Source organism: Callospermophilus lateralis (genome assembly GCF_048772815.1).
Source record: "Callospermophilus lateralis isolate mCalLat2 chromosome 8 unlocalized genomic scaffold, mCalLat2.hap1 SUPER_8_unloc_1, whole genome shotgun sequence".
Lineage (NCBI taxonomy): Eukaryota > Metazoa > Chordata > Mammalia > Rodentia > Sciuridae > Callospermophilus > Callospermophilus lateralis.
The window spans coordinates 1,418,155-1,442,060 of NW_027510150.1; the positions used below are offsets into that span (position 1 = coordinate 1,418,155).

General features: G+C 32.8%; 1 pseudogene; it reads left to right on the forward strand.

The window, feature by feature from the left end:
- The first annotated feature begins 22,158 nt into the window (after positions 1-22,158).
- On the forward strand, positions 22,159-23,619 carry LOC143385796 (uncharacterized; annotated as a pseudogene).
- The last annotated feature ends 287 nt before the right edge of the window (positions 23,620-23,906 follow it).

Sequence of the window (23,906 nt, forward strand, 5' to 3'; positions counted from 1 at the left end):
TGTGAGAAAAAAATAAAAAAGACTTTTCTCTTTGTTGGTTGGTGATTTCTGCAACCTTAGGAACCTAGTGAATAATAGCATAAATAAATAAGTAACTCTCTAGTTTGAGGCAGAACCATCAAACTAGATGATATTTTGCTTCTGCTTTCTCTCTTGATCATTAGAAACATACCTTTAAATTTACATGGAACACTTTTGGAATTCTGTTCTGTTAGTTCTTCTAAAAAAAATCAATGAAAGTGAAAAATAATGCAGAAAGATAAATAATTAATTTCAAACTATTCATTTCTTAAAATAATTATTTTTCAAATTACCAAAAATTCTGAAAAGTTAGAAATGTTAAAAGCTTTAGAAATAGCCTAAGGCAATTTCTCTTTTGCTCAGGAGAGTAGACTATATCTCCAACTCATTCCTCTCTAGAATTGGACTCTGTGCAAATATGAAAAAAAAAAGTGCTAAGATGCCCCACATGGCTTATAAGTTTTAAAATCCTGACAGGAGGTCAAATCTGGCATTTTTCTAATTTACGAAATATAAAATCTTAAATTTGTATACTTAACAAACATTTTCAGAAGGGTAATTCAAAATGACCTAAAAAATTTTAAAAAAAGCATTGAAGGCCTGACCCACTGAACATGAGGGACTTATAATACTGAGGCCCTTATAATAAATGTCTTTTTATCATTGTCAATATTTTCCATGTTTATATTATTAATATATTAATCAAAATTTTTATGCATTTAATAACAAATATCTTAGTTTCTATTTTATTTAGTCTTTTAAAAATTAGTAGTAATTAATATTATTAATTTAATGCTCATACTTGTTAAATATGAAACATACACTTTAAAAGCTATGGCTGTAGCAAGTGAAAAATCCACCCTAATTTCCTTATAAGATTGGGAGCCATCTTGTCACAAAGGCATGAAAAGTTAATTTCTGCTTCATTATAAATTACTGTGATTTGTAAACTTGCTTGAAATGCCTGCCAGTGCCTTGAACTCAACCATGTCTGGTTTTCCCTGATGAAATAACAACCCTCCCTGAATTTTTGGTGATGACTCATAAATTCTGGATTTCCCTGACCAAATAACTCACTCTGAGACTTTAGTGGTGCATCATAAATTCCGATGTTGTGATGTAAACTTACTCCCTAAGTGCTGAACCATTAAGACCATTAACTTACTACTTGCCTTTGTATTATGCTTGTCAAAATCCTGTCATTTGTATAAGTTCTCAAGACACCCCCCTTTTCAACTTTTTGTGGTATAAAACTGCAGTCCTAGAGAACTAGAGTGCTATCTTCTTTCCCCATGGGTTTCAGGAGAGACTGTTATGCTCAACTGCGGAACCCCCAAAAGACCACCAGAAACCAAGACCAATGTAAGCAGCAAAGAGGTGTTTATTGGGAGCTATTCAGTCCTCCACACACAGAGCAACTGGTGGCTTAGAGGCCCTGAGCCCGAGATTTGCAGTAGTTTTATACACTCTTTGGGGAAGGCAGGTACCCCATATACAGCATCTCTTAACAAATCATCACACACCTTGGGAAAATCATAAACAATTCTAAAACATGATTAGAACATTCACTGGCTGGAACAAGTTTGGTAAGGTTGATTGGTTACTACAAGATGGGAATTCATTTGAACTGATTGGCTTAGGCCAAGAGGGGAGTATGTGCTGAACTATATGGTTTCCCAAAATGTTATCAACCACCATAAACAACTGGAAGGGTCATCTGGCATCCCAGGTATTTTCCTCATCTCATGCTGATTGGTGGCTGCTAGGAAGTTGCTCTGGGTCCCCACCTACCCTGACTGAGTCAGGGACACCTGGCACAGCAGATCTTTCCCATTATTTGAAGATAAACAACTCAGCAGGATGCTTATGTGCCTAGGAGTACTCTGTGTGTCTTTCCAAGGACAAGGGTCACACCCCCTTCCTTGGACAGCCTTTGCTCTGAGGTAGAGGCTGGTTTCTCATCTTGTACCTTATGTTGTTTATGTTTTTTTTTTTTTTTTAATGTATTTTTTATCTGTAGCTGGAAACAATGCCTTTATTTTACTTATATATATTTTATGTGGTACTGAGGATTGAACCCAGGGTTTTGCACATGGAAGGTGAGCCACAATCAAGCCCCTTATGTGTTGAGCCACAATCCAGGCCCTTATGTGTTGTTTTTACTGGTCATTTTTACTTAGGGGGTTTCTTCCCAGTTGAAAGTTCAATCTGTCACCTAAAAAGAACAGATATCAAATAATTTAAATACAATTTGATAGTTATTGTCATTATTTTATATTAATTCCTGAATAATATACAAGCACATATAATCCATAAACTGAAATGACCTTATATGTAAGTTTAAATGAAAATGTTATTTTGGTTGGGTTAGTTCCCACTTATGGAAAAAAAAAAAAAAAAAAAAAAAAACTTGCCTTAAAATAACAGCAGCCTGAGACTCTGGGGTACATTTCTCAGATTTAAAAAAAATAAACAGAAGCAGCACTCAATGACCTGAGATTCTAGCCCTTATTCATGCCTGGATTGGATAATTTTTCCTGTCATTCAAAAAAAGGGCTCACTTCTCTCAGATTCAATGTTCATGATCTGAAGCCCCTTCCAATCAAGAGCATTTCGTGGGAACTATCCAATCCTATGTGTCATCTGGGAGGAGGAGGGTGGGCTTTCACTTCTTATCTCCTGGGTTCTCCATTTTTGCCATTTGTAATCTCACACTTCAGAGTCACAGGTTGTTCTGCTGTGCAGGAACTGTGCAGGAGCTGTGCAGGAGCTGCCCTACTCCTGAGAATCAGGCAATGGTGAGTGTGCATTGGCCTAGCAAGGGAGCCTGGGGGAGAAAGACTATTGGAACCACAATACTGGCTGTATTGAAAACAGGAGCTAACAAATTGGTACTTTGCACAGTATCTGGAGTCTGCAGGCTTAAGCCCTCCATTGGGCCACTATATCCTCAGTCCTACTGGCTAACCAGGTGGGGAACATGTCAGTGGCAGAGACTCTTTGCTGCCTTCCTTATGCTCAAAGAGCATCCTCAGCATCTGCATAAAATACTATGTGGCAGGTGTGTTCCTGCAGCCAAGATACTGGAGATTGACAGGTGGAATAATTATCAAAATCAAATCTCCAAGGGCCATTTTCCTTCAGGAGAGGAGCTGTCATTTTGGGATACCAAATTTCCTCTTGAGATAGCTAATTTTCATTTTGACGTTCTTTTATTTTTACTTTCTTTATTATTATTTTGTTAAAGTTAGGTGAACTGAGGGATACTGTACTAATTAGCCATATCCTTGGTAGTGAAGCCAGATTTACAGATATGTAGTTAGTGTAGTTAGGTAAATTGGGTCTAATATCCAGTAAAATCAATAATGAACACCATATTGAGAATGGAATCCAGGAAAAGGGGAATTGAATATGTACCCAAGGCCCTGAGCCCATCCCAAAGAAATTTTAATGAAGCAGCTTCAGCAAGCATGGAGATGCTAATCCAAAAGCCCTTCCTGCCCAGATTACTCTTTCAGTCCACCTGTCCTCCACACTTTGGGCCTTCCCACCTACATTCCATCACTGCCAGATAACAGAACAAAGGACAGCAATGTGACAGGAATGCTGGATAGCTGAAGGAAGACCTTGGCTATAAAAAAGGTAAAAAGACCTTAGTTAAAAAAAAAAAAAAAAAACCTTTCATGGATTCTATCTCTTGGGTCCCCGTTTTCCTCTGTGGAGAAGTCTTCTCTACTGTCCTTTAATAAAGCTTCTACTTTCCACTCTAACCTTGCCTTGGCTCACTTCTCTGGTGTTATACTTCAGCACTGGGGAAGCAAGGACTCTTCACCAGTAAACAGCCCTAACAGGTTTAAATTTATTTTGAGAAAGGTTTTATCTAAGTTGCTGAGATTATTTTTGTTATGGTTTGATTAATCTAGAATTTGCTATTGCAATAAAGAATACTGTTTTTACAAACATATATATTCATATGGGGATCTTATTTATATTGTGATGCTTTGATGATTATTGTAATATTATAATTTCACAATATATATGAATAGTAGGTCATGATAAGTTTTTTTTCCTCTTATAATTGAAAAGGTTTTTGGCTAAAGTTACGTATAACTTTGTAGATGAATTTAAAAAAAATTATGCTTTGGTTTCTTACTTCATTTAAAGTAAAGCTTTTTGATTTTTTTTATTAATTATTGCATTATTGTTGTATTTAATAGTTTTATTTTGACATAACCATAAAACATGAAATATAATTTACTCCCATTCAGTATCCAGTAGTTCCCCTTTCCCTATTTTTTTCCTACTTTCTTCTATCATATATTTATTTATAGTTTTTTAAAAATTATTGATTTATAGAATACACATGAAAGTAGACTTCACTGTGATATATTCATATTTGTACATAGCAATTTTAGTGAGATATATTGTGGGTTAATTTTGGAAAAAATTATCACCTTTGTAATGATGAGTTTTATCAGTTATACATGGGATGTATAATTCAGTCTTTTATGTGCTTTTTGAGACTTTTATTTTCTGATAAGTTCTACATATTTTGTTTCTAAAAAATGTACACTTGTGAAATACCACTTGCATAAGGCACCTATGAAAAATTTATAGATAGTGTTTTATGCTCTTTTTTATTTTGTTTATTTTATTTTTGAGAGAGAGAGAGAGAGAGAGAGAGAGAGAGAGAGAGAGAGAGAGAGAATATGAGAATTTAAATATTTATTTTTTAGTTTTCGGTGGACACAACATCTTTGTATGTGGTGCTGAGGATCAAACCCAGGCCGCACACATGCCAGGCAAGCACACTACAACTTGAACCACATCCCCAGCCCCATACTCTTTTTAAAATTGGATATATTATGAAATGCACCTTGTCCTAGTGATCATTTTTCCTACAGATTATTATTTATGTCTTCCAAGATGTATATTGTATTGAGCCATGCCCTGGGGCTTCAAGTGTTTGGGTGAGTACCATTGCATACTTATATTTTATCATGATCACATATGCTCTAATTTCAGTAAGTCTCTGTGATGGGGAGTATCATGTATATTCAATAGCAAAATAGTTTCCACAAATAGATACTAATTTAAACTCCTTTTGAGTTAATGATTATTAACTTGTTTTAAATTTTTATCAATATTACTTAATTTTTCCCATGATGGGTTTTTATTTTGTATTTCTTAAATTTCCAAAGATTTTGGATTTTTATAGTTAATAAACATATCTCATGTATAAATTTGCATTTCAAACTTCTGTCCTTTATATCTTTTTGGCTTAAAAGATGAGAAAAGGATTCAAAAATGCAGCTAGAGATTGATTTCAAGGAAAAAAAAATGGTTTAAATTATTTTTTAAAATTGACTTATTTCTTTACTCATCATTTATTATAGGTTTCTTGTATGATTGTAAGGGTAAGTTATTAAAAGTGGATTCTAGGGTTTATCTTTGTTAATTACTACAGGAAAATAAATAAGAAATTTCTCTACACTATGGCTGCAGGAAAATGAATAAATTTCTTTAAAATCATATGGTAATAAAATTGTTAAATGACATATTTACTAAACATCCACTGCTTAAAAATTTTTTTCTGTAATATTTTTAGCAGTGAATCATGAATTCTATTGTCTGGATTTTGGGGATAAATATAAAATGATATGGAATAAAATTTGGCCAATCCTTTAAATATTTATACATAATTTGTTGTTTACTTAATGATATGTTGTGGAGATAGCAACTAATTAACATATTTATTTTTAGAAATAGTTACTTTTTTGCTTTTCAGTTTCTAATAAGCCTTTTAGATTTATTTCTTTACTGAGTCACTCAGAGCCACTGATGTGTTTTTTATTTTTATTTTGTAATCTCCAGGCATTTACCCTTCTAAGAAATCTGTCTTGTAAGCTCTATTTCTGAAGAATTTCTTTACATGAAAGAAAAAAAAATGTATTAATGTCGCCCCTGAAATGTATTCTCAATGCACTCTCTTCAAAATGGAGAGAAAATATTATTTCTCCAGACTGACATTCCTGTGTCAGGACCTAACAATACATTGATGGTCTTTGAAGAAATTTCATACAGTTTGGGCTCTGGGTCGTTTCTTTTGGGCTGCTGAATTGTCATTTAGTATCCAGATACTTTTTTTTTTTCCATCTGTACTATGGGAATAATTTTAGACGGCACAGATGAATAATACTCTTCATGGAGGCTAGGAATACCTGTATGTTCTATAGTGCACAGCTGACAAAGCCCCTGTAAGACACTGCAGATTCTAGTTGGTTAACCATTATCTGCTACTCACATGAATTTTCTTTCAAAAGCTTGTAATAACCTTTTCACTTTAGGCATCCATGTTATCCACATTCCCAAGTATAAAAGTCTGAATCTTTCTTTTCTGAATTCCAGGTTCCATTTCTCTTATGGTTCAATGTGGTGCACATAATTTTTTTGTCTTTCTTTTACACTGTGTTTCTAATAGAAATGTCCTCTGCTTCAAGCCTATATTTCCCATGTCCAGCTATGTTTAGAAAATGACATAAATAATTATATTTGATAATTTATAAAGGAGAGTTGAGAATACTACTTGCTCGTGTCTCCCTTCCTTAGAAACTGAACCAGAACTCTGCTTGGCCCTCTAAAGGGTGCACCATAACCAATTAGATATATGGAAAAAAATGTTAATTGATTGTATATTCTGTTCTAAGAATTTTCTGTTAAGATCCTTGTTCCATTTCTTGATTGGATTGTTGTTGTTGTTATTATTATTATTATTATTATTATTATTATTATTATTATTATTATTATTATTATTTGCTTAGATTTTTGAGTTCTTTATGTACCCTAGAGATTAGTGTTCTATCTAATATGTGAAGGGTAAAAATTTCATTCTAGGATATAGGCTCTCTCTTCACCTCACAGGTTGTTTCTTTTGCTGAGAATAAACTTTTTAGTTTGATTCCATCCCATTTATTGATTATTATTTTTTAATTCTTGTGCTACAGGTGTCTTATTAAGGAAATTGGGGCCTAATCCCACATGATGAAGATTCGAGCCTGCGTTTTATTCTATTAGATGCAGAGTCTCTGGTTTAATTCCTAGTTTCTTGATACACTTTGAGTTGATTTTTGTGCATGGTGAGAGATAGTGTTTTGTTGAAGAGGCTATATTTTCTCCAGTGCAGGTTTTTGGCACCTTTGTCTAATATATTATAATTGTAATTTTGTGGGTTAGTCCTTGTGTCCTCTATTCTATACCATTCATCTTCTAGTCTCTTTTCTTTCTTTCTTTCTTTCTTTCTTTCTTTCTTTCTTTCTTTCTTTCTTTCTTTTTTTCTTTTTTTTTTTTTTTTTTTTTTTTTTTTGCCAGTGCCATGCTGTTTTGTTACCAAAGCTCTGTAGTCTAGTTTAAGGTCTGGTATAGTGATGCCACCTGCTTCACTCTTCCTGCTAAGAATTGCTTTAGCTATTCTTGGTCTCTTATTTTTTGAGATAAATTTCATAGTTCCTTTTTTTTTATTTCTATGAGGAATGCCATTGGGATTTTGATCAGAATTGCAGTATATCTGTATAGTGCTTTTAGTACCATGGTCATTTTGATAATATTAATTCTGCCTATTCATGATCAAGGTAGATCTTTCCATTTTCTAAGGTCTTTTTCAATTTTTTTCTTATGGTTCTGTAGTTTTTTTTTTCCAGATTTTTCACGTTTTTTGTTAAATTGCTTCCCAAGTATCTTATTTTTTTTTTGAAGTTTTTGTAAATGGGGTGGTTATCTTCATTTCTCAGAAGATTTTTCACTAATATACAGAAGTGCCTTTCATTTATGGGTGTTGATTTTATATCCTGCTACTTTGCTAAATTTATTTACTAGTTCTAGATGTTTTCTGGTGGAGCTTTTTGAGTTTTCTAGGAGTATAATCAATCATATCTGGCATTTCCAGGTAAATGAATAGCATTGGAGAAGATAATGCTAAGTGATGCTAGCCAATTTCAAAAAAAAAAAAAAAAGCCAAATGTTTTGTCTGATATAAAGAGGTTGAGTCATAATGGGGTAGGGAGGGACAGAATGAAAGAAATAGATGAATTCTAGATAAAGTAGATAGGAAGAAAAGAAAGGGGCAGAGGATTAGCAAGGATAGTGGAATGTAATAGAGTTCATCATCAAAAGTACATGTATGAAGACACAAATTGATATCACCATACTTTATATACAAGAAGGGATATGAAAAATTATGCTCCATACATGGAATAAGAATTGTAATGCTTCTGTTGTCATTTATTAAAAAAATGATAAAAATATGAAAAAATTTGTTTATAAATTATATACATTATATATGTGCATGTTATATACAGAATAAGTCATACTCTTTTTACTCTTACCTTCCCTGAGTGTCCATAGATTTTATTCTTCAAAATTTGTGAGACAAGATCCCAGAGTTCTAACTTGCTATTAGAGCAGAATTAATTTCACTTTATAGTCCACAAATGGTGTACAAACTTTTATTTCTCTTGTTGTACAGAAAGTATAATTACAAAACCCATGTAACTCTACTTTGTGTACAAAAGATTTCCTTTTCATTCCACCATTTTACTTACCTTTATACCATCTCCCACCACCTCCCTCCCCTTTGTCTTATTCATAGTTTCTTCATTTCTTTCATGCTACCTCCCACTTCCCTCATTGTGGATCAGTATCCACTTAGCAGAGTAAACATTATATCTTTGGTTTAGTGGATTGATTTACTTGCCTTAACATGACATTCTCCAACTCCATCCATTTGCTTCACAATTCCATAATTTTATTCTCTTTTAATGCTCAGTAATATTCCACTGTGTATATAAACCATACTTTCTTTATCCATTCATCTATTGAAGAGCATATAGATTGGTTCTATAGTTTACCTATTGTGAATTGTTTTGCTCTGAACATTGATGTGGATATGCCACTGTATTATGCTGTTTTTAGCTCTTGTTGGTCTAAACTGAGGAGTGGGATAGCAGGGTCAATGGTATTTTCTTTCCATGTTTTCTCAGGAATCTCCTTATTGTTTTCCAGATTGGTGTCACCAATTTAGAGTTCTACCAACAGTGTAACAGTGGGCACTTTTCCCCATATCCTCATCAAAATATATGTTTGCTTGTATTTTTAAAAGCTGTCATTCTTATTGGAGTAAGATTAAATTTTAGAGTAGTTTTGATTTGCAATTCTTTAATTGCTAGAGATGTTGAATTTTTTTATTTATTGATTGATTGATTATTTATCATATTTCCTTAGCCCATTTCATTTAATGATTGGGAAACTTGTTTTTTTGGTATTAAGTTTTTTAAGTTCTTTATATATCCTGGAAATTAGGGTTCTATCTGATGTCCATGTGGTAAAATTTGCTCCCATTCTCTGGTATCACTTTTTTTCTCACTGATTGTTTCTTTTGCTGAGAAGAATGCTTTCAGTTTGAATTCATCCCATTTAATGACACTTGTTTCTATTTCTTGAGCTTTAGTAGTATTCTTAAAGAAGCAACATTTCAAATCCCATAATTACAGATGTGTGACATCATGCATAACAAAATAATTCATCTTGATTTCAAGCCCATTTTCTTAAGGGGCTTTCATTTCAGGAAGAAAAAGAAAATGTTATAGAAATGCCATTGGGTCTAAGGCCATGTCATAAAATTAGGAATATACCATTAATCAATTTAAATAATACACTCAAATCTTTGGATCTGGGGAAAAACAAACAAACACACACACACACACACACACACACAGTACACTTCTTTCTGGTTAAATCTCCCAGACCTCACTCAGGAAAGTTTCTCTCTAGTTTTTTATAACTCTGGAAATATATTGTTAAAAATAATGTATCTTTTACCTGTAGCATAAAAAAAAAAGTGGTCATGTCCTTCACCTTCCTAAACTCAAGACAAGCATAACTCTCAAATATGGTTCTGTGAACTGAGTTTTCTGGAGTCTCAACATTGTTTTGAGGGTGCTGTTTCAAAAATACATATACTTCATTAGTAGTATTTTATTAACATAATGGTAATTTTCACATAGTGGATATTTTTGGTTATGCTATAAAATTCAATTTTTACTATTTTTATATGTATTCTAAAAAAATAATTATCTTTCTACATCATATAATTTTAACCTTCAAACTGTTTTCATACAAGAGAAGTTAACTGAAATTTTACAGGATTGTCACTGTATTATTTCCATCCACAAATTACATATATATAATTTACAAATTCAAAAGGCCTCATATGCAAGATTAAATGCAAATGTTTTCCTGGGTTGGCTGGATTTTACTTCTCCAAGGATACCTTGCCTTAAATTAGCTGCAGCCTGAGGATCTGGATTTAAATTCCCAGAGCCTCAAAAGAAAAATAAATAAATAAATAAATAAATAAATAAATGTACAGACAAGACCCGAAAATTGTGACATCATTTATTTGTGGATTTGAGGTTATTTCCTGTCACTAAAAAAAAAAAAAAAAAAAAAAAACCACTAGGCTCAGATTGAACATATGAAGACATAAGCTTTGTCCAATCAGGAGCCTTTATATAAGCATTGTTCATTCCACACACATTCAGTAAAGAGAAGTAAGTTTTGTCCATCTGGTGTGAAGCCTTCCAGTGTGGGTATCCATTTCTAAGCTTCCTCACTTATGATCAGTGAACCTGAGTTTTTTCTTCTGTATACGTACTTTGTGATTTATAGGGAGGACACTTGGTTTCTACAAATACACTAAATTATGAGTGTGCAGAGAAATCCTGATACTGGATAGTGAGTGTCATTGAAACTGGCTGCACTGACTCTGGTGGGAACTGGCAATGGTTGGCTAGAATCCCTGGTATATTCTTTAGTTTCTGCTGTCCTGTGTCTCCTTCTGAGAAAGGTCAGGCATGAATCTCCACTGGCCAGTAAACTGGAGCATATGTTCACAAGTCCTTTAGTATCCTATACAATATCTTCAGCCCCTACATTAAGTTCTATCTGAGAACATTTGTGGCAACATTTTAGAATCTTTTCAGATTTTGTTGTGGATTCTGGAGTGGGGCTATAATCAGAAACACAACTCCATGTTTATTTTTCCTCCAGGAGGGGAGTGAGATACTCTATGGGTATCTCAGTTTTTCTTTCCTCCTGAATTCATTCTCCTTCTTTTTGGAGACTGTGGTATTGTGGATTGAGCCTGAGGTACTGTACCACTTAGCTATAAAACTGGTACTTTTTAAATTTTATTTTTTTTTATCTTCAGACAGTTGCTAAGTGTGATTTTAAATTTGTCCCCTGGTATTTTGAGTTGTATGTATGTATGTATATGTATATATATATTTATTAGCTTCCTGTTCAATGACAACTTCCCCCTTCCCCAATATTAACAGTTACTTTTTTGCAGTATTATCAGTTACTTTACCCATATTATATTGGAAATGAACATGGTATTCTCAATTGTTATACCAAAAAACTGGATGAGACATTTAAAGTGTTTTTTTCCCCTCTGGGTGCAATGATACATGCATATTAATTCCAGAGACTCAAGTGCCAAAGTCAGTAAGATTGCAATTTCAAGTAAACATCAGGAACTTATGTAGACCAATTAGACAATTAGAAAAACCTGTCTAAAATTTTAAAACATAGCTGGGTATGTAACACATAATTAACATGTTCCTGTTTCAAATCTCCAGTACCATAGAAAAAAAATCAAAAGCAAAATTTTTAGCTGTTCTTGATTATGAGCATTTTACATGATTGAAAAATAAAGAAGAATCCCTTGATCTTGTCAAAATCATGTGTTTCTATTCTTTCTTTGTGTCTCCAAGAACAGACAACTTGTCAGAGTGTCTTTATGTTCAGATTTCCTTTTGTGAAATGTATATGAGAGCATTCTCAATCTTTACTCTTGTATTTTCCTGGAATTGTGTTTCAGAACTATGTAATATGAGCATCCCACAGCTGGCACATCTAATGACTCTCATAAGTCTAGATCTGTACTTGGGGCATTTCTTGTTCAAGAGCAGTATAAATGTAGAGGGTTTAGTTTCTTAAAGAAGTAACTGAGAGAACTCTCAACTTCCATTTTTTAAAGTGTCTTCACTAATTTTATAGTCTAGCACAGTGTTTCTTTCTTTTATATCCATATAATTGGAGTAATACTTACTATTCCACTTTTTGAGAGTAGCCATTCTAACAACGGTGCTCAAGCTGCAGAAAATCTTATAGTTGGCAGGAGCACTATGCTGCAGTCTGGCTGGGAACAAATCAGGAGCCACTGAAGCAGGAACAAAGTTTATTTCTGAACTCCACCAGCACACTCCACACATGATCCCCAGGAATTCTCTGTTGAACCATGCACGCAGTGTTCTCTTCGGACACACTACTCCAACAGGAAATCCCTCCTCAGGAATTTCCTCCTACCTCACTTCCCCAACCAATGGGAACTCTCCAGGAGTCCCAGAGAGCTCCAAAGTAGCAGGCCTTGGCAGACAGCATGGATTTAATCTCCAATTGAATGCACATTTTAACATAATCATTATCATCTCAATGGCTTGCTGGGGTCACTTTTCAACCAAAAATGCCATGCTTCATTCCTACTTGGCTATGGCTCTCAGCATCTCCCCCCTTCTGTTTAATTAAACAACAAGCAATGTGGCTTAGGGAGCATGCTTGTTAGGTTGTCCAATACAACATATGGTCCTTACCCTTCATCTAATGAACTGACCTCTAGGTGTCAGCCTCCTGTCTTAGGTTGGTACTACTGCAATTGGCTCATACCCATCACTGACTACTGGTCCAGCATACAGCCATACTTGTGGATAGGCCTATGCACTAGTCGGGGGGTGAGGTACTTTGCCTCACCTCTGTTGGCCCCCAAATTTTGCCTTTGCACCAGTGGGAGGGTGAGGTTCTCTGTTGGCCCCCAAATTTGACCTTGGTGTCAGTGGGGGGCATGAGGTTCTTTGCCTCACCTCTGTTGGCCCCCAAATTTTAGACCATCACTAGTAGAAAAGAGGAGGATACAGAAATGCCACAACACCAAGCCAATTGACAGGTCCTTTGGAAAAATTGTATCACTGGTGACACCATCAGCAAAGATACTCCAGCATTACCTCAATTCATTGCACCAACAGATAGTTCACAATGTATACAAGTGATACACAGTCCAGGCAAGTTCCACAAGCAGTTCAAAGTGGAGGAATCTATCAATATGTCCATTTCCTCCCAAAGTAAATCAGCTCCTTGATTGAGCATTACTTGTTGAGCTATTATTCATTGATGCATCAGTTTATACAGTTTACTGGGATAGCTATCAAAGAAGCTATAGTTAGGTTTTATCTTTGTCTTCACCAGCACTGGGATGAAGATAGGAATTCTGGCAATGATGGCTAAAAAAAAATGTGACATTCCAACAGGTACTAGAAAACAATTTTCTGAACAATTTACATTATCCTGAACAGAATTATTAAATATAATGAAAAGGAAAGGAGAAAGTAAACAAACAGATCTGTTAACCTCCTTATTTGTACACATATTAAAACAATCCTCAACAGCTGTTTACCCAATTTAAATTAAACCGTTAAAATCACTTGAATAAAAAAATTCGGATCCATTTTTTCATGAGTGCTCCTCATGTATGATATATGGACATAGGCACACACAGACATACAACACAAAACACAAGTATGCAAACAAACACACAACACATAAGAGAATAGTAAAGGCCTTGTAGCTTTACCTAGGTGAAATCTCCATTGCAATGTTTACAAACTCCACAGTCAATAAATAAAACTGATCAGAAAAACATTAACCTAGGTCTGTATGAGCTCAAAAAATAAAATAGAACTTTATGATGTGGGAAAAGGCAATAATAAAATAGATATTGAAAAAAGCATCCTGGTTAATCACTGTTGCAGATGTGGGAATAGCCAAGCTGGAGCTCTGCATATCAGCTGTTTTGGATTTGAGTCAAATCATCTTCTTTTTGGTTTATAGAAATCGCTTTGGTTAGTCTTTCTGGAATCCAAATCGGCTGCTCTTCTCCCTGTGAAAACACACAAACAGAACTCCGACTCCAGACAATCATTGGGTCAGGACCTTTCAATTGTCCTGTTAGAATATTCTTCAAAGTGCCTTAGCTTATGTACATTTTTGGGATACATATACCTTTCTGCAGCACTAAACCCTTATGAATCCAAATTTTAAAAGTTTAGAATAAAAAGGGTTATTTTAAGTTTATCTTTGGGGGATATATACCCCTTTCCAATTACCTCTTTTTGCTTTAAAAATTACATTTTAATAGTTTGGTGAGCTCTTTCAACTATGCCTTGTCCCTGTGGATTATGTATGGGATTCCTGTTATATAAGTAATGCCAAATGATGAGCAAAATTGTTTTAAAAAGGTAGAAGTATAACCAGGACCATTATCTGTTTTTAACTGTTTTGGAACGCCCACAGTGGCAAAATTTTGTAAGCAATGAGCTATAATATCTTTAGTTTTTTCTCCGGCATGAAGGGAGCCCATCAAAAATCCAGAAGAAGTATCAACTGTAACATGAAAATATTTTAATTTTCCCAATTCTGGCAAGTGTGTGATGTCCATCTACCAAATATGGTTAGGTATCAGTCCTCTAGGATTGACTCCAAGATTAACTTGTGGTAAAATGGTCACACAATTTTGACTTTGTTTTTTTATTTGTCTGGCTTGTTCCTCAGTTATTTTAAAATGCTTTTGTAAAGTATTAGCAGTGACATGGAACCTTTTATGAAAATTTGTAGCTTCTTCTAGTGTAGAGAAAATATGTATGTCATGTGTAGTTTTATTTGCTAAATCACTGCCCAAACTAAGGGCTCCAGGCAATCCTGTATGTGCCCTGATATGTCCTATAAAGAATGGATCTTTTCTGTCCCAGATTAGAGTTTGTATAGTGGAAAAAAAAAGAGAAAACAGTAGAGGAAGGAGAAATCCTACCAGCATCTTCAAGGGATACTATAGCATTTTCTGACTATGAGAAAATAAATTAAATACAGAATCTTTAAATATCACAAAACTTGTAAAACTTCATTAAGCTCCAGCTTTTGAGCTGATTGTTTGGGTTCTAAAAATGTAAAAGTTCTTTAGGGGTAACTACTGCTGCTGTACCATTATTTGACCCATTAGTGAATATATTTGGAGCATGCATGATAGGTGTTTTTCTTGTCGTCTTTGGAAATACTATAGGATTCGAGGATCAAAAAGACAACAAAGGATTAGATGGTAAGTGATTATCAAATGAAACATTAGATTTACACATGATTATTGCCCAAGCATTTAACTCATTAGCTAACTCATCAATTTTTTCCATAGTATATGGAGTAATAATTTTATTGAGAGAAATTCCAAACACCCCCTTTGCTGCTTTTATTCCTTTGAGTATTAATTGTCCTACAGCCTCAGGATACCTAGTAAGAATAGTGTTAGGAGAATAGGATAAATGTATCCACAATAATGGACCTTCTTCCCAAAATACTCCTGTAGGAATATTTTTTTGTTGGTGGTACAATAACATTATAGCATTTTTTTTCTTTATGTGCTTATAATATATCATCCATACAGTGAGATATTTGTAGTTCAAGATTTTGATTTCTAAGTGGCTGGATTGCTTTGTTAACATAAATTTGACACATAGTTTGGCTGTTAGCCATTCCTTGAGGGAGTACTTTTCATTCATATCTCTGATAAGAACCTTCATGATTCAGTGCAGGGATAGTAAATGCAAAACATGGACTATCCTCAGGATGAATTGGAATTGAAAAGAAAATAATCTTTAATATCTATAACTAAAACATACCAGGTATTTGTCAAAGCATACTAAAATTCTGGTGCAAGCTTTTTAGATTCCAGGGTGCCTGATGCTCACTGGAAAAAATATTGTGTATACCTATTTTAGAAATAAAGAGGGATCTGTAATTGTAATCATTTTTCTTCACTAATATTCGAGACTTTAGCTCATTATAATGTTTGCACACTAATGTGAAACCACTCTTTTTTGTTTAGGGAGATTTGCACCTGCACAGTTGCCAGTGCTTTCAAAGCTTTGAGGTTTCAAATGTAGTTCATTGAATGGAAAAAGTTAATATTGGTACAAATTACTTACAGAAAGAATTGGTTAGGTCTGGTGTTATTAGTTAAGGGAGCTGGGCAAGAGAGCTCAGGAAGTGCTAAACTGCCACTTTGGATTTCAGTGGTGGTCTGTATTTCCCTGTTAAGTTTTTGGAACTGTCTGGATAAAAGTTGAACTGTCAGCAAAAGCTATTTGCATATCTAGAGAATGTTGGCAAATACCTCTAAGGGATTAAAGGGTTCCCTTAAGATTTAACACCTCTTCAACCTGGTCTAATGGAAAAAAGCCCATGGATCTTGCATGGCCATAGAAAACCACTTTTTTTTTCCCCCTGGAGTTGATACTCATGTATCTCTTATTCCTTTCTCTGTGTGTAGAGATAAATTAAAAAACTACAGGCAATTTAGAGTTAAAAAATATATTTCAAACCCTAATCAATCTTCCTTTGTTCATATTAACACTGGATTTGGACATTTTGCTCCAGTAATATGGCATATTTCTCATCAGTAATAATGCTCAAGTGCATTCTACTCATTTCTTGGTGTATGTATATGTGTGTGTGTGTATGTATATACACACACACACACACACACACACACACACACACACACACATATATATATATATATATATATATATATATATATTTCAGTTTTACAATGTATGTACCTCTAATTACTTTATAGTTTTATGAAGGACTAAAAACAAGAGTAAATATTTATTTGGTGTATTTATAAATGGAGGGAGGCTTATATTCTGCTTTTATTTTTATTTTATTTTTAAAAATTATCTCTCATATCTGCTGTTTGGTGGATGCTTATGTGTAATTCCTGTGTCACACACATTCTGCACACAAGTCCCTACTTGTGATCTGTGACTATGGTTTTAACATCTATGTTGAGTTTGGATTGTAGCATTCACTCACATTAAATATAAAATTTAATAATTATTTCTTCCTCTTTAACCATGCCCCTTGGTTTCAACTCTGGAGGAATATGGCTGTATTCTCATTTACAGTTGATATACTTTTAGTCTCTGTTTCCTGTGTGAGTGTATCATATACATTTGATTACAAAACAGGTTCTACAAATGGATAATAAAAGCTTAAATTATTATTTTTCTCTTTTGTGAATGTATTTATTTCACATATTCATCAATACTATTTAATTCATCTATATGATATGATTTTATTCAATGTTACCTAATTTCTAAAGATTTTGAGTTTTTATGATTATTGACCACTTAGATATATCCTTTTTAAAGTGGCTCTTGAAGAATTTATTCTGTTTTTCTTTTGCAATGTTTTATTTTTTCTTCTTATATGCATTTGATTATATGTGAGAAAATTAGTTTTTTTTAACTTTGTTACTTTTTCAAGTTTTATTGTAACCATTTAATGAATACATTTTTTCTATTAATATTTTGTAATTCATAAGTTTAAACCTATTATCTTGTATAATTTTGAAAACAAATAAGCTATTTTTTTTGTGTGTGTGTGATACTAGGGATTCAACCAAAGTGTCCTATTGCTGGGCATATTCTCAGTTCTCTTTTAAATTTTATTTCCAGATGGGGTTTGCTCCATTTGTTCAGTTGGCCTAAAATTTTCAACTTCATGTCTTAGACTCCAGAATAGAAAATATTTCAGGTGTGCACCACCATATGCAAACTATCTTTTGTATGAAAAGTTTTAAGCTTTGTACTTTCTTATATATTTTAGTATTATTTATTAATAACTTATATTCAGCATTTAATGTGTCAAAATATGTTGTTATATTTTATGAGTGAAGGGATAAAATAGAATTTTAATATCACACTGTTTTCTCAATATCGTAGCATCTTTCTTTGAAATGAATGCCATTTTTTCTCTTCCCTGCACTGTAATCTTCATTATATATCAACTGTACAGTATATACCCAAAGAACATAAAATCATCATACTACATTGACACAGAAACATTAATGTTTATAGCAACAGAATTCGCAATAGCTAAGCTATAATGACAACCATTCAATGATGAATGGGTGCATTCAGTGATGACAGGATAAAAAATTGTTGCTTATGTACACAATAAACTATGAATCAGCCATAAAGAAGAATGACTTTATGACATTTGTCAATAAATGGATGAATCTGGAGATTTTATGCTAAGTAAAACAAATCATTTTCTTAAAAACCAAAGGTTGAAAGTTTTTGCTGATAGGTGAAATCTAAAGCTCATAAAGTGGGAAAGGGTAAAAAAAAAAAAAAAAAAAAAAAAAGTTCAGTAGATTGCACAATGGTAAACAGTAAATAAATAAATAAAAGGGAAGGGGATAGAAATATTAAAGATATATATATATATATATATCTAAGTATATATTAGAGGATAGAAATATTAAAAATATATTCTATCTTTAATATTAAATATATATGTATATATATATATATATCTTTAATCTTAAAGATGTATTATATCTTTAATATTAAATATATATATGTATATATATATATATGTTTAATATTAAAGACATATTATATATGTCTTTAATATTTCTATTCTCTAATATATACTTATATATATAAACATACATATATATATATATATATATATATATATATATATATATATATGTCCTACCATGATAGCCACCATAAAGAACAGGATTTCAATTAGGATAAAATATATCCCATGCTTCCATAATGCCATAAAAGTTGATTTTACTATCAAGTAGAACTAGAAAGAACCAATAAAATAAAAAACAAATTATATTTGTTTGAAAAGCTATATGTATATTCTATTATAAACATCATACAATATATACATCAATCAAAGTTTTTATATATATGTATATATTATTTTTTATGTTATAAATTGTTAAAATTATAAAAAGGAAAATCCAAACAGGATTGTTTTTGCTATTTTTTATATTAATTACATACATAAATACCATATAATTTTTGAACTTAAATTCACTGTTAAATATTTCCATTAAGTGGTCTGTCTACCTTGTTACATTTCAAAATTTCTCTTATACCATTGTTACTGGAATTACTAGAGATCTCACTACATATTCAGAATAGCCAGCTCCATCAGAGAAATAACAAATAAGATTCTACACTTAGTAAATCTCTGATTAGTGGTTGTATAATTAAAATTTGAGGATTTCCTTTTTTAATTACCATAATTTTCTCACCTGAACAATATGTATAATTTAGAACATAATATAAAAAATTACAAAATATATATTTTTGTGATAATCACCGAGTTTTATATTGTGTTTCATAAATTCAGAGTATATATACTTTTCTGAACTTAAATCAGTTTTTCTGCAGAAGTAGATAATAGTATCATTGTGTTCTAAAGCACCACCTACGTGATAGTCTACTCTCATTTCAACTTCAATTACCTTACAGACTGTACAAATATCCATGTGGTCAATGTATTATTTATTTATCTATTCTTATTTCAGGTCCTGTTAACATTCAGGGATATAGCCATTGATTTTACTGAAGAGGAGTGGGAATGCCTTCAGCCTGCTGAGAAAAACTTATATAAAGATGTGATGTTAGAGAACTATAGAAACTTTACCTTCCTTGGTAAGTTTATTTTCCCTTTAAAATTTTTAATTAATAATTATTATTTAATTTACATCTGTTGTATCTTCTGGGGACTTTTATATAAGAATGAGTTTCAGATTTGTGTTTCAAAGAAAAAGCACATTTTCTCATTGATTAAAAATTGTGCAAAAGGATGAGATGTAAAGGCAGGGGCATTATCCATCTTTAAACAAATATGGCCTCCAGGAGCAGATTATGCTTGATTTCTTTCCATGCTCTCTGCTGTAATTGACTTGGAAGTTTTTTTTTTAGATTCAATTCTATTAGTCAATTTTTTTCTTTTGTTTTGTAACTTGCAATAATGCATTAATAATCATAAATATTTTGAAGTGAATCGCTCATTATACATCTACTTTGTAAGTTGTTTTCTATATTTCTTATTTTTGTATTCCGATTAATGATTTAATTTTTGGATTATTGCTTTTTATTGTGACATGCTTGGATTCTTTTCACGCTTCCCTATAGGTTTTAAATTTTTACAGTATTTTACAAGTTGCTTAGACTTGTCATAACCTTGGTCCTGCTTGATAAGCCTCTCCCATATTGGTAGAATTTCAGCTTTATACACTAGAAATCCCCCTGTCATTTATTCTTAAGGAATTATTTACATACACAATTGTGCCTAATTATTTTAATATATTTTTGTCTCAATTTTACTCTCTAAACTTTCTTTGAATAGTTATTAAGTGTTCTTTGAGTAATTCAAAACTGTCAGTATGCTAATATTCTGTTCTTAATGTTTTTTTTTTCTTTTGTTACTTGAATTAAGCCATGCTTCTCTTTTGTTTATATTTTCTGTACTATTTTTTATTTGTTCATTAAAGAAGCCAACAGTATATTATATTGTCCATTTTGGGGAAAAAGTATAAAATATTTTAAATAAATAAAAATATGCAAGAACAGTGCTGTATCCTTGTAATATTTGCTAAATAAGAGGCCATGCCAAAGTACTTCACGTTTGAGAGAAGTCACAGAAATTTAAAAACAGCATGTCTCAAACAATTTAAAAAAACTTGTGTTGTAGTTCAGTGATATAGAATTTTTGAGGTCAATCTCAAGCACCACACATGAAAAATTAAAATTTGGATGACCTAAAGATCCAGAAATGCCAGTACTAAATATGTATCCATAAACAATTAAATCAGAAAATTGAAGTGATATCTCTGCTTTTGTGATTAGTGCAAACATTGTTCTCAGTATTAAAGCTAGGGACTCAATTTATGTGCCCATCAATGATTAAATAAGTAAAAATATTGCACTTATATACTATTATTATTTAGTTATGAAAATATTTTGTCTTATAAAGTGTTTTAAGAAATACATGCAGGACTTTGCATTAAGTGAAAAGTGGCAGGCAGAGATTAAGTTGCAGGAGCATTTTATTCACATGTGGAAGTAAGAAATTTAGTGAGTAAAATTGTGCTCACCAGGTACTATGTTTTCTGTAGGGTTGATATTATAGTCAAAGTCTCCATATTTTTATTTTATTGAGCATAAGAGGGTCAAGAGTTTTGTTTTACCAAATGGTGAGTGTATTATGTTCTTCATAAATACTAGTAGAAGAAATACAATACTTTGTAAGAACAAAACTGATATTTATATTAAATAATGATTGTGTTAATCCATTCCGTTTAGTCATTTTACCTTTTAGATATAGTATAAAATTCCATGATATATTTAGTAAATAAGCAAAGTTGTATTTGTCAATGAAAGAAGTCATCAAATCACATGAATTTAAAAATATGAAAATCAAGTTATTATACTTGATTGTCATGTGTTGACTTCAGCCAAATATTATGACATAGGCTAATGCAAGGTTTTTATAGTCTTTAAAAATGTTTTTATGGAAAATTTTGTACACATATGTGTATATTTCTTAGTAAATTTTTTGTTCATATTTCTTGTTAAGAGTCCATAGCCTCTTTACACTTGTTGACTATTTGTGGTATTATCACTCAAAATCTACTAGTTATTTTCACATCTCTATGTCATGGTAGACAAAAAACAGTTGTTGGACACTCTTTGAAAAAGACACAAATGTTTGTATATGTTTTACATTTCTCCTATTCTACTGAGAGTGAAGGTAGCTGGTAGATATTTCCTAAATATGTAATGCTATCTTATGGAGGACAAATGGCTGTGAATGACATAAGTAACATACTTTCCTTCTCTTTATTATAGTACTCTTCTTAATGTTTTACTACTCTTGGATACTCTGGTCTCTAATAGAATTTGGGTAATATTCTCAAGATAATTGTGTCTGTACATTTTAGTGAACTGATATATTTTTGTTATTTTTGATGACTTTGAATGTACTAAACTGCTACATTCCTGATGTACTTATTTTACATTAATTTCATGTTGTGTATGCAAATTTATTTATCCCACTCTAGTAGGTATTGTTATTTTTTAATTTTTGTTTATTTCAGCCATGACTCCACAAGATACCCAAGAATATTCACCAGAAAAGGGAATAAAACATATATTTCACAAAGGGATCAGTGGAAAATATAGAAGTTATAATCTTGACTATTTACAACAAATGAAAATATGGAAAACTATGAGTGAGAGTGAACAACAGAAAACATATAAATATTCAGAGCTTGTTCACCACCAGAGAATTTGTAGTGGAGAGAAGACCTACAAATATAAACAATGTAGCAAAACTTTTAGTAAAAACATAGGTCTTATTTACCACAGAAGAAACCACATTGGTGAGATGCCCTACAAATGTAAAGAATGTGGGAAAGCTTTCAGTCAAAAATCACACCTTATTGGCCACAGCAGAACGCACACTGGAGAGAAGCCCTACAAATGTAAAGATTGTGGCAAAGCTTTCAGTGTAAAATCAAACCTTACTTGCCACAGAAGAACTCACACTGGGAAGAAGCCCTACAAATGTAAAGAATGTGGCAAAGCTTTCTGTCAAAAATCACACCTTATTGGCCACAGGAGAACTCACACTGGGGAGAAGCCCTTCAAATGTAAAGATTGTGGCAAAGCTTTCAGTGTAAAATCAAACCTTACTTGCCACAGCAGAACACACACTGGAGAGAAGCCCTACAAATGTAAAGATTGTGGCAAAGCTTTCAGTCAAAAAACAGACCTTATTTCCCACAGCAGAACTCACACTGGAGAGAAGCCCTACAAATGTAAAGAATGTGGCAAAGCTTTCTGTCAAAAATCACACCTTATTGGCCACAGGAGAACTCACACTGGAGAGAAGCCCTACAAATGTAAAGAATGTGGCAAAGATTTCAGTCACAAATCATACCTTATTGGCCACAGGAGAACTCACACTGGGGAGAAGCCCTACAAATGTAAAGATTGTGGCAAAGCTTTCAGTGTAAAATCAAACCTTACTTGCCACAGCAGAACTCACACTGGAGAGAAGCCCTACAAATGTAAAGAATGTGGCAAAGCTTTCTGTCAAAAATCACACCTTATTGGCCACAGCAGAACGCACACTGGAGAGAAGCCCTACAAATGTAAAGAATGTGGCAAAGATTTCAGTCACAAATCATACCTTATTCGCCACAGGAGAACTCACACTGGGGAGAAGCCCTACAAATGTAAAGATTGTGGCAAAGCTTTCAGTGTAAAATCAAACCTTACTTGCCACAGCAGAACACACACTGGAGAGAAGCCCTACAAATGTAAAGATTGTGGCAAAGCTTTCCGTCAAAAATCACACCTTATTTGCCACAGGAGAACGCACACTGGGGAGAAGCCCTACAAATGTAAAGAATGTGGCAAATCTTTTAGTCAAAAACCAGACCTTTTTAGGCACAGCAGAACTCACACTGGAGAGAAGCCCTACAAATGTAAAGAATGTGGTAATGTTTACAGTTGAAAATCATACCTTATTTGTCACAGCAGAACTCACACTTGAGAGAATCCTAACAAATGCAAAGTATATAACAAAGTTTTTGCTCAAATATCAACCCTTATTTGCCACAACAGAATTCACACTGGAGAATAGCCCTACAAATGTGAATAAGTGGCAAAACTTTTAATAAAAAATAAAACATTATTCACTACAGCAGAAGACACCCTGGTGAATGTGAAATAAAAATAAAGTAATAATACTTTTAAAGAAAAACTAAACATCATTAACAGAATTTATACAGAAAAGAACCCCTACAAATGAAAACAATGTAGCAAAGCTTTTAATAAGAA